The following is an 11,718-nucleotide window of genomic DNA, read 5'->3' on the forward strand; positions in this document are numbered from 1 at the left end:
TGCAAATTAGGCACGGTGCCAATGTATCTGTAACCTCAGTATCATGGAGTATTAGGGAGACAGACAGATCTTAGAGCTGGCTGGACACCAGTCTCACACATGTGTGAGTGTGCATGAGTTGTATGTATGTATATGAGTTTGTGTGTGTTTGTGTGAGTGTGTATGAGTGTCTGAGAGTGTGTGAGAGAGAGTGTGTGTGGGTGATGTAGGGTGGATTTAGGTATAGAAGCAAATGGGTATGACCTGTCTGGATGTGATGAGGAAAACAGCAGTCATTCTGCACATTCTGAGTCTTAAGCGTCTAAGATAGAATCAGAAGCTCTGTGACTTTTACAAGAGCAGGGAGCATGGTTGCCAGGAGCAGAGAGCAGTGGTCAGAACGGCTGCCTGAAAGGACAAGTGGGCTAACAGTAGGGAGTAACAGATTTCTGCCACGTACACAAAATGAGAGCCCCTAGGAAAGCTTTATAGCTTCTGTGTGCATGCAGCCAGCAATGTGGAGCGACTTGTGTACACATCTGAGTCACAACATCCAGGACGATGGCCTCTGACAAGCCTGCCTTTCCAAACTCCCTGAGGTTTCTTATCATTCAAGTCTAACCCAAGCAGAAAAATGGGAGGTTCCAGCTCGAACACAAGCAACGTAGGCATGATTTGGACATTTTTATGGAACAGACCTTGAGCTGATTCAAATGTGAATGCATAGCACCCTCCATTAAGTCATCTCACCCCAACTTAGCCACAGAGGTCACACAGTCTTCCACATTAAAAATCCACTTACTATAAAATGCTTCTAGCACAATTATTGAGAATATTTCTACAGTTCCTGTCAGTTACAATGTATTTTTATCTTTTGTTTTTGAAACAGAAATAGATTTCAAGAAGTTGGTGTGATCTATTAAAAAGAATTACTAAAGCTGCAGTCTACTATATGCAGAGAGAGAATGGTTAAGTGCCTGACACAGTAATTCACAAGCAAGAAAGGGCTTTGTTATTTTTATACAAAATAAACAGTGCAACAGGGGGTTGCCTTCAGGGTCATTTGCCTTATGTGTTATTTTGTAACACAGCTCTTGGGGCAGCCTAAAAGCCATGACCCTGACATAGCTACACTCAGTGTTAGATGGCCACTCTTCTGTTGTTAAAAACCCAGGTGTGCTCTGAGACTCAGGTAAACGATGGTTGGTTCCCACCAAACTTGACAATCCCTTGTCAAAAGCTGGACTAAGCTTGGCCAATTGAGCCTGGAAGAGGTGGTATCTGCAGTAGTCACTGTAGGGATGGTTTTCTTCACTTAAGTGCATTAAAAAGTCCACGACAGAAAACAGCTTGTCTAAAGCCATCCATGTCAAGCTTGGATACTGTCCTCTTGGTACATGGCCCTGGACAAAACCTATCCAGAGTCAAGCACAGCGAGAAGACCGACCCCTGGTTCATAATAAAATCGGGGAGATCAGGGAGCTGCTGCTGGGCCTCGCCCTTTCTCAGGACTCCTAGGGCTTTTGACGTGTATTATCCTTTACAGTCATTTAATTGAGGTTATTCTCCCATACCATTTCACCTGATAACAGAATTCTTTACCTATGACCTTAGGTGTCTTTGGTAATCAAGTGAACAATTGTAATGGTGGTAGAACTATTCTACACCAACTGTTAATCCTGAGATTGGCCAGAAAAACCAACTCTAGCATTTTGAGCCAAATTTAAAGAAATCTTTAAATATTAAATATTGACTAAGGGATGGACTTTGCTGAGGACCATTTCCTGGAATTTCCCAGCTAAGAATGGCCTTGAGCCATGTGTTACAGGAGTTTATAAGGACAAACCTATAGAACAGGTATTTTCCCATGGGACTTTGTTATTTCCCAAGAACTACAACTTCCAGCATTCCAGGAAGTTACCGGGTCCCTGTGCAGGTGAGGCATACAGGTTAATTTTGGGCATTTACACTACCTTGATCTGTTGTCAGCATAATCTCTTCACCTCTATCTGTTGTTGCTCTAGTGAGTAGTCTGATGTCATTTATATATTATAAATGAGGTATTGCATATCAAGTAATAGGTATAAACAAAATTTCTACTGCTATGATCCATTACTAGCTTGAGTATATTCTCAGTGGATTTAAATGAAATATATATATATACATATATATATATGTGTGTGTGTGTGTGTGTACATGTATATTATTAAGCACTTACCATATTATATATATATTCTATATATAGTATTAAGTTTTTATGATATTAAACTGACAAGAGGATTTCTATTTGAATAGATAGATGGACATGTTTTATTTGGAAAACTGGATTTTCCCATATTTGTAAGATTCTACACTAATAGGCTATTTCCATAATATATATATGACCTCTTCTGTTTAGGAAAAAAAATAAGATCTGGCTGATTTATTAAGGCAGCTTATTTCGATAAGTTCAACTTCTCATTCCTACAAGACTCTGTAACCTTAGTTGAGGCCTAGTTCTCTCAACCATAACACTTGGTGACTTTCCAGATCTAGCAAAACTGTTTTAAAATCTATGACTTACAAAGCAACAAGGGGGAGTGGAAGCAGGGGTCACTGCCCGTTAGGAAGAAATAACAACCTTTGAGGAGGGTAGAAGAAAGAACATCTGGAATTTAAGATGAACAGTGTTCTTGGAATTTCCAACCCCTTAAAAAATCACACAATCCAGTTATTATAATTATAAGATATATGCCTAGAATGGACAGATACAATACTACACTAACTTATTCCCCAGCTGCAAGACCCCCTTCCTACTTGCGGTTTCTCTTGGTCACAGGGTTCTGGTCCATGGTGCTTCCTCTTCCTGCGTCCTCGCTCCTTCCGTTCTTGTCCTCTTCTCCTTCCCAAACTGCACCCACTATTGACCCTACAGCCCCACCTTTCCCCTCCACTGCCCAATCACAGACTCTAGCCTTTATTGACCAGGTAAAATGGGGAGAAGGTTGCATGAGATCACTGGAGTACCTGGGTGGACTGCTTGCCTGGGGCAGCCACTCCCGAGGAAGCAGAATTAACATCAGAATGTGAAAAGCATCAGGTCAACCCACAACAGGACTGAAAATGAGTGTTGGTTGAGAGAGTTAGAAAGGAGAGTGCAGTGGATGGACAATTACTGAATGCAAGAGAGGATGGGAGACTTCACTTCCTGGGCTTAGGGTTAGGGGTTAGAGGAGAGAGAGTCCAGATGGAGAAGAAAGAAGGGATGAGCCAGTGAAGAATGTCGGCGCCTGTAGGCTCCTTGTGGACACAGAGGAGACAGAGGAGGCAGCCCCGTGTGGGTGGAAAACATGGACAGGAGGCAGGAAAGCCCCTTCAGGTGGCTGGAAGGGCCTTGAGCGCCTCAGCAAACATTGGAATTTCTATCTGTAGGTCCTTCTGAGTCTGGGAGCACCATGATTTGTTCTGTCTTTCCTAGGAGAGGTTCTGGAAATAGAATGAAATTGTAAAAGTAAGGTAACTTATTAATTTAAAAATTTAAAAATAATTGGAGAGGAGAAAAAACTTAAAAGTTTATCCTATTATATAAAGGAAAAGTCATCACTACTACAGAAAAGAGAATCTGTTTGAATGAAAAGGTTGTCGCACACTCATGTGGTATTCCGTGCCTACACATCTAGAGCTTGGAGGCTGAGGCAGAAGAATGAAGAGTTTGAGTCCAGCCTGAGCTACATACAGAGACCTTGTCTCAAAAATAAAAAAGAAAGAGAAGAAAAGAGGAGACAAGAGAGGGAAGAAAGAAGATGGGAGGGAAGGGGACTGATTTCAAGTGGGGGTAGCACTTAAAAATTAATGGTTGAAGTCAATTGTAAACAGTGCCAAAGTCTACAGAAAGGGTAAGAAAATAAAAGCTAAATAAAGATTGGGGTTTTGAACGTAAGAAAAGAAGTTTGGCTTGTGTTTGATCTCACGTAATTGTAATAGGCTGACTCTGCTGTGTTTTACAAGTACCAGTAACTAGTGCTTGTAAAATGCAGAATATGTTTTTGGAATGCATAATGCTTTTCTTCAATGCTTCAGACTCTTAAACGTAATTCTGGGGAACACATAATTTGACTGTTCTATTAGTTCCTTGTTGGGGAGGGTGTTCTTTGTAAGAAAAAGGCATTTGTCTCACGCTACTGCCTTCAATTTATTTTTCTTTTTGAGTTCAGAATATAATGGTTTAATTTGAAAATTGAAGATAGAATGCTCTTTTAACTTAAAGAAAAAATAGCTGGTGGAAGAAAATAGTAACAGAAATATAGTTACAGAGAAATAACTTCAGCAGGACAGCTACTAGAAGGAGTAGAGCTAGAAATAGGAAATTGGGGGCTGGAGAGATGGCTCAGCAGTTAAGAGCACTGACTGCTCTTCCAGAGGTCCTGAGTTCAATTCCCAGCAACCACATGGGATCACAACCATCTGTAATGGGATCTGATGCCCTCTTCTGATGTGAGTGAAGACAGGTACAGTGTACACATATGCGTGAAAAATAAATAAATAAATCTTTAAAAAATGAAATAAGAAATTGGGGGCAATGGGTATTGCCCCAGGACCCTGTAGGCATTGGTTTTTGCTCTCATAAAACTGTTATTCTTCCAACCACATCCTTTAGTCACAGATTCTGAGAAAAGTCTTATATGTTTGATTCTTCTGATATCACACAGGCGCAGGCAGGAAGGAGGAAGGGTCCTGATGGCTGCCAGTGGAGAACAGGATGTTATTTATTTTTTTTAAACATTTATTTATTTATTATGTATACATCATACAGCTTTCTTGCAGGCCAGAAGAGGGCACCAGACCTGGTTATACATGGTTGTGAGCCACCATGTGGTTACTGGGAATTGAACTCAGGACCTCTGGAAAAGCAGACAGTGCTCTTAACCTCTGAGCCATCTCTCCAGCCCAGGATAATATTTTAAAGAAAACTCTTCCTCATGACTGAAGGAGATTTTCACACGTAAGACATAGACCAGCAGCTGGTGTATCAGTGACATGTCATGGCGTTGCTCTGCACATAGGTACAGGGGAGTTCACAGACTGTGGATGTGGAGAAGGGACTGTCGGGGTAGTAGGTGTGAGAATTGCAGTCTCTTGTTTCCACCAGGATCTCAGAAGTAAATGACTCATCCCCAACTGTCTCATTGCCTCTTTGCTGAAGTTTATCTTTTTCCTGTTGAACTTGTCTAATAGGGTGCAGCATTACAAGAAGAATTTCTAGAGAAATTCTAGAAAAGTCGATTGTCTAGTCTCACCTTTGAGAAAGGTGCTATATTGTGTACAGTAAATTTTCTTTAAACAAATGTTCTTATGTGATGCTTATTTTATTAGAAAAAATTTGTAATAATTTTTATAAATAATAGTTATATATAAAACATTTAAAAATAAATGATTTAAAATAAAAATTAAATTTCAAAAAGTTTTCAACGGTCTTTAATTTTAAAAGAAAAATTGATTCCGGAGGTAGCTTATTACCAATGTGATCAGGACTCTAGCTGGAGGACAGGATGTGCAAACTTGCTCAAACACTTGTATTTTACATGACTGTCCTCCCACACAAAAGGGAATCTTCTGATCTGTAGTTTAGGTGCTAATTAAAGCATTTGGGTAACACACCATTTTCTTCAAATAGCCATAGAGCCTTTTTCATCTCAAACAAATTTCACCTACCTTAGAGAGGGAAGATGAGAATGTCCCCCCCACTTTTTTCTTTTTGCATTTTTATTCTTTATTTTTTTTAAAGATTTTTTTATTATGTAGTGTTCTGCCTGCACGCCAGAAGGGGGCGCCAAGATCCCATTACAGATGGTTTCTGGGACTTGAACTCAGGACCTCTGGAAGTCATTGCTCTTAACCTCTGAGCCATCTCACCAGCCCTCATTTTTATTCTCAATATAATTTCCCAGTATTACTTTATCCATAATTTAGTTAATGTACTTTAATTTTCTGGTAATGAACAGATTTATAGTAGATCAAGATGACTAAATGGAAGAAATATGAATCACACTTGACAACAGTTTGCAAAAGCAGACTCTGTTAACTGTGAATGTGTGCATCTGAAAGCTGCTCTCTTAATTTGCTGATACAAAATTAATCGCTGAGCACAGTCCAGAAAAATAACACTTTTAACTTTAATATTTGCTAGTGCAAATGTCATGAAATAACAAATTGAAAAGGAAGTTTTCCTGTATAATGTGCTTCCTGGGAGTTAAATGGTCAGGAAGTGATACTGAGCAGCCACAACAACGTAGTTGAGTTAAACTCTACCTAATGCACATAGAATTGTGTAGTAACAGCATAGAACCCAGACACATCCTCCTCACACTGAAAATCAGTTTAGATATTTTACAATATTCAATACAATGCTGATTCTAAGAAAACACATTGAATTTATTAGGAGATTGTGATCTCTGCATGCACATTAAAGACCAGAAGTCATTACCTGCTCATCAGGCAGCATTACCAAGGAGAAGTGGAGCAAAACCTCAGAGAACAATCACAGTTCATGCTCTGCATGATGCAGAAGAGCATGGGAGGGAAGGCTTTAAGGAAAGCCCCTGGCTTAAGCTCAGAACAGGCTGGAGTATGGTATAATGCTGCAGTGCAGTCAAGGGTTTCACACTCCCCAGCCTCAGTGACAAACCTAAAAAAATAAAAAAAATTGAGGACAAAGGAAGCATCGAATGCTGGCTTCTTGTAAAAGTACATGTGATTAACCAACCCAAACAGATAGACATAAAATTTCATTCTGTAAAGTTTTATAAAGGAAAGTAAACTAATCCTGGGAGTTAGTGCTGTGCAGAGCACTCAGGCTTCTCTGCACCTCACAGCCAACAGCTGCTTCCATTGCACTAAGTCACTCAAAGGAGTTTCCTTTGAGATTTCAACAGATACCTTAGAAAGACCTTGGTAGGGTTGGGGATTTGGCTCAGCGGTAGAGAGCTTGCCTAGCAACCGCAAGGCCCTGGGTTCGGTCCCCAGCTCCGGGGGAAAAAAAAAAAAAAAGAAAGACCTTGGTAGACACTTTAATGTTACTTTATTTTTAAGATACAGTATCTAAATGCAGTGAGACCCTTAGATAACATTGCTGTTACTGAGTTGCAGCTATGCAAGGCCCAGCCTCCCAACCACTTTGTGGTGAGGGAGGACTTTTTATTTATTATTCTTGTAAAATATACATAATATGAAAGCTGTCATTTTAATCTAAGTTGATAGTTGAGTGGCATTAGGTACATTCACAGTATTGTGGGATTATGATTCCCATCCATCACCAGAATTCTTTTACCATTTCACACTGAAATTCTATACCCAATAAATACCAACTCTTTACTTCTCCGTCTCATAGCCCTTCCCAACCGTCATGCTATTTTTCACTGCTACAACTTTGATGTTTCTAGGCTCTTTGTACAAATAAAATCATATATTATTTGTCTCTTGGCAACTGGGTTATTTCTTTTTGTGTAAAATCCTTTGGGCATCTATGTTCTGAAATGTGCTACAGCTTTTAATCTGAATTGTGTTCTATTTGTATATAGTTGTGTTCATGTATGTTTGCATCCATCTTTTGACCAAAGGTTGACACATGGGAGGTAGAGTTAGTTACTGCTCCTCTTATGTACCCAAGTTTGGTTCCTAGTATCACCATTACATGCTAAGATCTACCTGTATTTCTAGTCCAGGAAATCTGATGCATTCTTCTGGCCTCCTAGAGCACCAGGTATAAAAATGGTGACAAGACACATATGTATGTGATTTCCTATTTTAAAGATGGTTGTCTTCATGTATATGTTATTTTTTAACTAAAGCTGATTTAATTTAGGTGCATAAATTTTGCCACTGTATATTCCAAGTGCATGCCAGGTATCAGTGGAGGCCAGAGAGAGTGCCTGATCCCTTGTGATTGGAGATACAGGCATTTGTGACTGCCTCTTGGGTGCTGGGAATCAAAGCCAGGCCCTGTGGATGAGCAGCAAGTGCTTTTAGGGGCTGAGCCGTTTATTCAGCCCCATGAATATGTCTTTTACAACAATAATGTTTGAATGGTTGACCCTAAGATCGTCTTTACCTCAGCCCTCATGACCCAGAAGAAATATAAAATTAGTAGCATCGGAAACTGACTTGGACTTAGCACTTAAAGAATCTTCTCATCCCAAATCTCCACAAAACTAAGGAGAGTTAAAAAAAAAAAAAACAAAAAAACAAAAAAAAAAAAGGGAGCAAAAATGACAATGCAAGTCTTTACAAGGTGGTCGAGCACTTGACCAAAGCCACAGACTGAGTTTATCTCACGTGTGGTAAATAGGAAGCATGGGAGCCCACGTCAGGTATATGCCGGCTGGGGTTTATGCCTGTTGTAAGGAGAGAGAAGGAACTTGCAGGCATGAAGTGTGCCTGGTCTGAATGGGACTTTCTTCTGTTTCCCTGATGCCTACAACACGTTCAGTTAGGAGCCCCGTGCAATTGTGACTTCAGATGTCAATGAAGCTGTTGTCAGGAGAACCTGAGCCTCAAACAGAAGTCCTCTGAGGCTGGGGAAATCAGGCTTTTACAAAGAGCTGGGGGTGTGGATGAAGTATTAGCGAGGAAGCTTTGGATGTGAAAGGAGGAGAATTAGCAGGCTAGAGACACCTGAGAACAATCTGGCTCCTACTGTGTTCCTTGTGTCGCCTCAGCTGTGGTGGGTGAACCCCCTCCAGATCTTCCACTCTTTCTTTTTCTTGGTAATTGCATGTACCTGTCAGTGGCAGCACCCTGCAGGCCCACCTTGGTGGCCTCAGATTAGTCCTTAAAGTTCCTTAGTCCCTGCTCTGTGATCCTTGTAACCTGCATAGCTGATGGAAATGAGGACATTTAATCTCTCCCTTAGACTAAGACCCGTGAATTTCCCCTGGAATCCCATTCTGGGAAGAGACTGATTCTTCCAGATTAAAACTTTGCTGAATAAATATTAACTCATTATCTGAATACCTTGATTCAAAGAAGGGAGCTGAGAATTAGGGAGGGACTTACAGATGGGAAAAGCTCATTATATGGCTTCGTTAAATTACTTAGTTATGCATATCTCTTGTCTGTATCTAAACCTGTTAGGACCCCAAGGTACAGAATAGTTTCCTTATATCTATATCACTGTTCCAAATTAGTCACGTGGGATAAACATGTTAATATGCTCTCAGTTTTCATTAACAATGTTCTTTATTCTTTTCTGTTGCTTTCTTTTTTATTATAAAGAATAATCTCACTATGAATCGCTGGCTGGCTTGGGACTCAGTACACAGACTAGGTTGTCCTTGGACAGCAGAGAGATCTGTCCCTTTTGCCCCTGGTAGGCATGCCACGGCTAGAAAATTCAGTTCTTTTAGTTGGTTTATTTAGGATAAATGGCTGAGCCTGGCTGGTTAGGGTAACCAGGACAAAGCCTTTGGTCCTAACTCCAGTAACAGAAGGTTCCCATAAAATGCAGCCTTTTCTGCCTTAAACTCCACTGTCTTCTATGAGCCTTAGTTTTTTCTTTAGCATAGTCTGTTGTAAGTCATCAGAGGACTGGGACAGAGTTCTTTCCATATTCTACAGATGGCGAAACCCAGGCTCACAGAGATAAGTGGTTATGTTAAGTGTAGCTGCTCATCTTACTCATCCTGCCATTGTAAAGACTCAGTAAATGAAGTTGAAGCCATCCAGCAGGCGTGGCAGCACAGGTTGTAATCATGGTGCTTAGAAAGTGGAGACAGGAGTTTCAGAATCTCAAAGTCATCCAAGGTGAGAACGGTCAGTAGAGTCGGATGATAGGTCCATGGAACCAAGGGAGACTGTGATTGGTTAAGGACAGTGCCTATCCAGTTCCTGCAGCTCCAGAAGTTCAGGTCCAAGGCCCGGTTTGGATTCTGGATTCTGTTTACTGTCCAAGGTAGCCTAGGTCACTTCAGGGCCAGTTTCTCATTGCTCATTAAAGAAAGAAATTCTCCTGCAAGTGGGAGAATTAACCTTAGGCAGGGATGAGCTCCCAATTGCATGTGTCCCAGTGCAAAGTGTTCATCCCTGAAACCATAAACACACAACCAACAGAAATGGACTCAGCAGGTTTTACTCCTATATTGCATGTACTTACACATACTTAAAAGGAAGAAATTGGAAGGGAAAAATTTAGGAAGGGATGAAGAAAAGAAAAAGGAAAGGGAAAAATGATGTAATATTTTTAAAATATATATAAATACATTTTAAATTAAAAAAAAAGGCTAGAGAAATAGCATAGCATTTAAGAGCACTGGGTATTGTTACAGAGGACATAGGTTCTATTCCCAGAAACCACCTGGTAGCTAATCGGCTCCTGTAACTCCAGTCCCAAGGGATCTGATGTCCCTTCTGGTCTCTGCCAGTACTGCACACAGACATATGCTGGCAAAACACCCATATGCATAGCATAAAAACGAAGCTTAAATGGATTTCTCTAAAGTGATGTCTTAGTCCCAAGACGGGGCTAGTTAAAATGAACTCCTTTTGGCTTCACTTGGAGGCTGCTGTGGCCTTCCTCTAACTCAGGGAGGGGCTGTCCCAGTAACCCATTATTAGACACTGGAGTTGAAAGGCCGGGGTGATGCTATCTGTGGTAGCACAAGCCTGCGATCTCAGCGCTCAAGGGACAAGGCAGGAAGATCATGAGTTCAAGACCCACCTCAGCTACATAACGAATTTGAGGCTAGCTGGAGCTAAATAAATCCTGTCTCATTGTTATCCCAAATATTTTCAAAGTAATTTATAACCATAAGGGATAGAGACCATGTTGTATACTAGAATTGAAATAGAGCTTAAGGAGATATCATTGTGACCAGAATTGTATGTTTATATGCATCATGTCCTTAAAAGTAGACATTAAAATTTAAATATAAATCCTCATGTTACATATTTCAAACAAAGATTCAGACCCTTTATCATTTTATATTTATTTTGCCTGTGTGGTTATATAGATTACATATATATCTTAGTCTTTTCACATTAGTTTTTAAGTTTAATTTCATTATAAAAAGTAAAGTAGGACCAATTTAACAAGTTTAATTTACATATAATCAATGTGTTAGTAAGTACATGGTGTTAATAACAAACCATGATCCTATGTAGATAAAAAGTCTATTCATAAATAATAAAAAGTCAAATTTTAATAAGCAATGAATTTGTGTTTATTGCTTGTTGGGATTCTGTTTTCATAAATTTCAAGGTCAAATGGAAACTTAACATGGAGATCCTTAGTAAACATATTGTTAGTTTGGGCAGAAACAAAAACAATTATGTATAGAACAGAAAAGTACTGAAGGACATTTTATCTCAGAGGAAAATTAGCCTGGATTTATTAGGCAGAAATTGTTGACAATGAGACCGAGAAGAGGATACCATAAATGTTCTTTACTGGCAGCAGTCTGTCTAGCACTTGACAACTTATCCTTTGGTTCTCTGTTGGAATCCATGATTATCAAAAGTGCTAGCTTCCCTTTTTAGTACGCCAATTTTGGAGGCACATGGCCAAGAAAACTTTTAGGTTCTTTTGAGAAGCCATTAAATATGTAATGTAGCAGCTCTCAGAATCAAAACGAAACACTAAGATATAAAATAAACACCTCGTAGGTCTGATATTTCTACCTTATCTAATGTAAATGTGGGATTGGGATATCATTGACTCAGTGGTACCAGAAAGTATAATGGTGGCACCATTTTAGCTTGTGCCATGTG

Source organism: Rattus rattus, chromosome 14, assembly GCF_011064425.1.
Source record: "Rattus rattus isolate New Zealand chromosome 14, Rrattus_CSIRO_v1, whole genome shotgun sequence".
NCBI classification, from domain to species: Eukaryota; Metazoa; Chordata; class Mammalia; order Rodentia; family Muridae; genus Rattus; species Rattus rattus.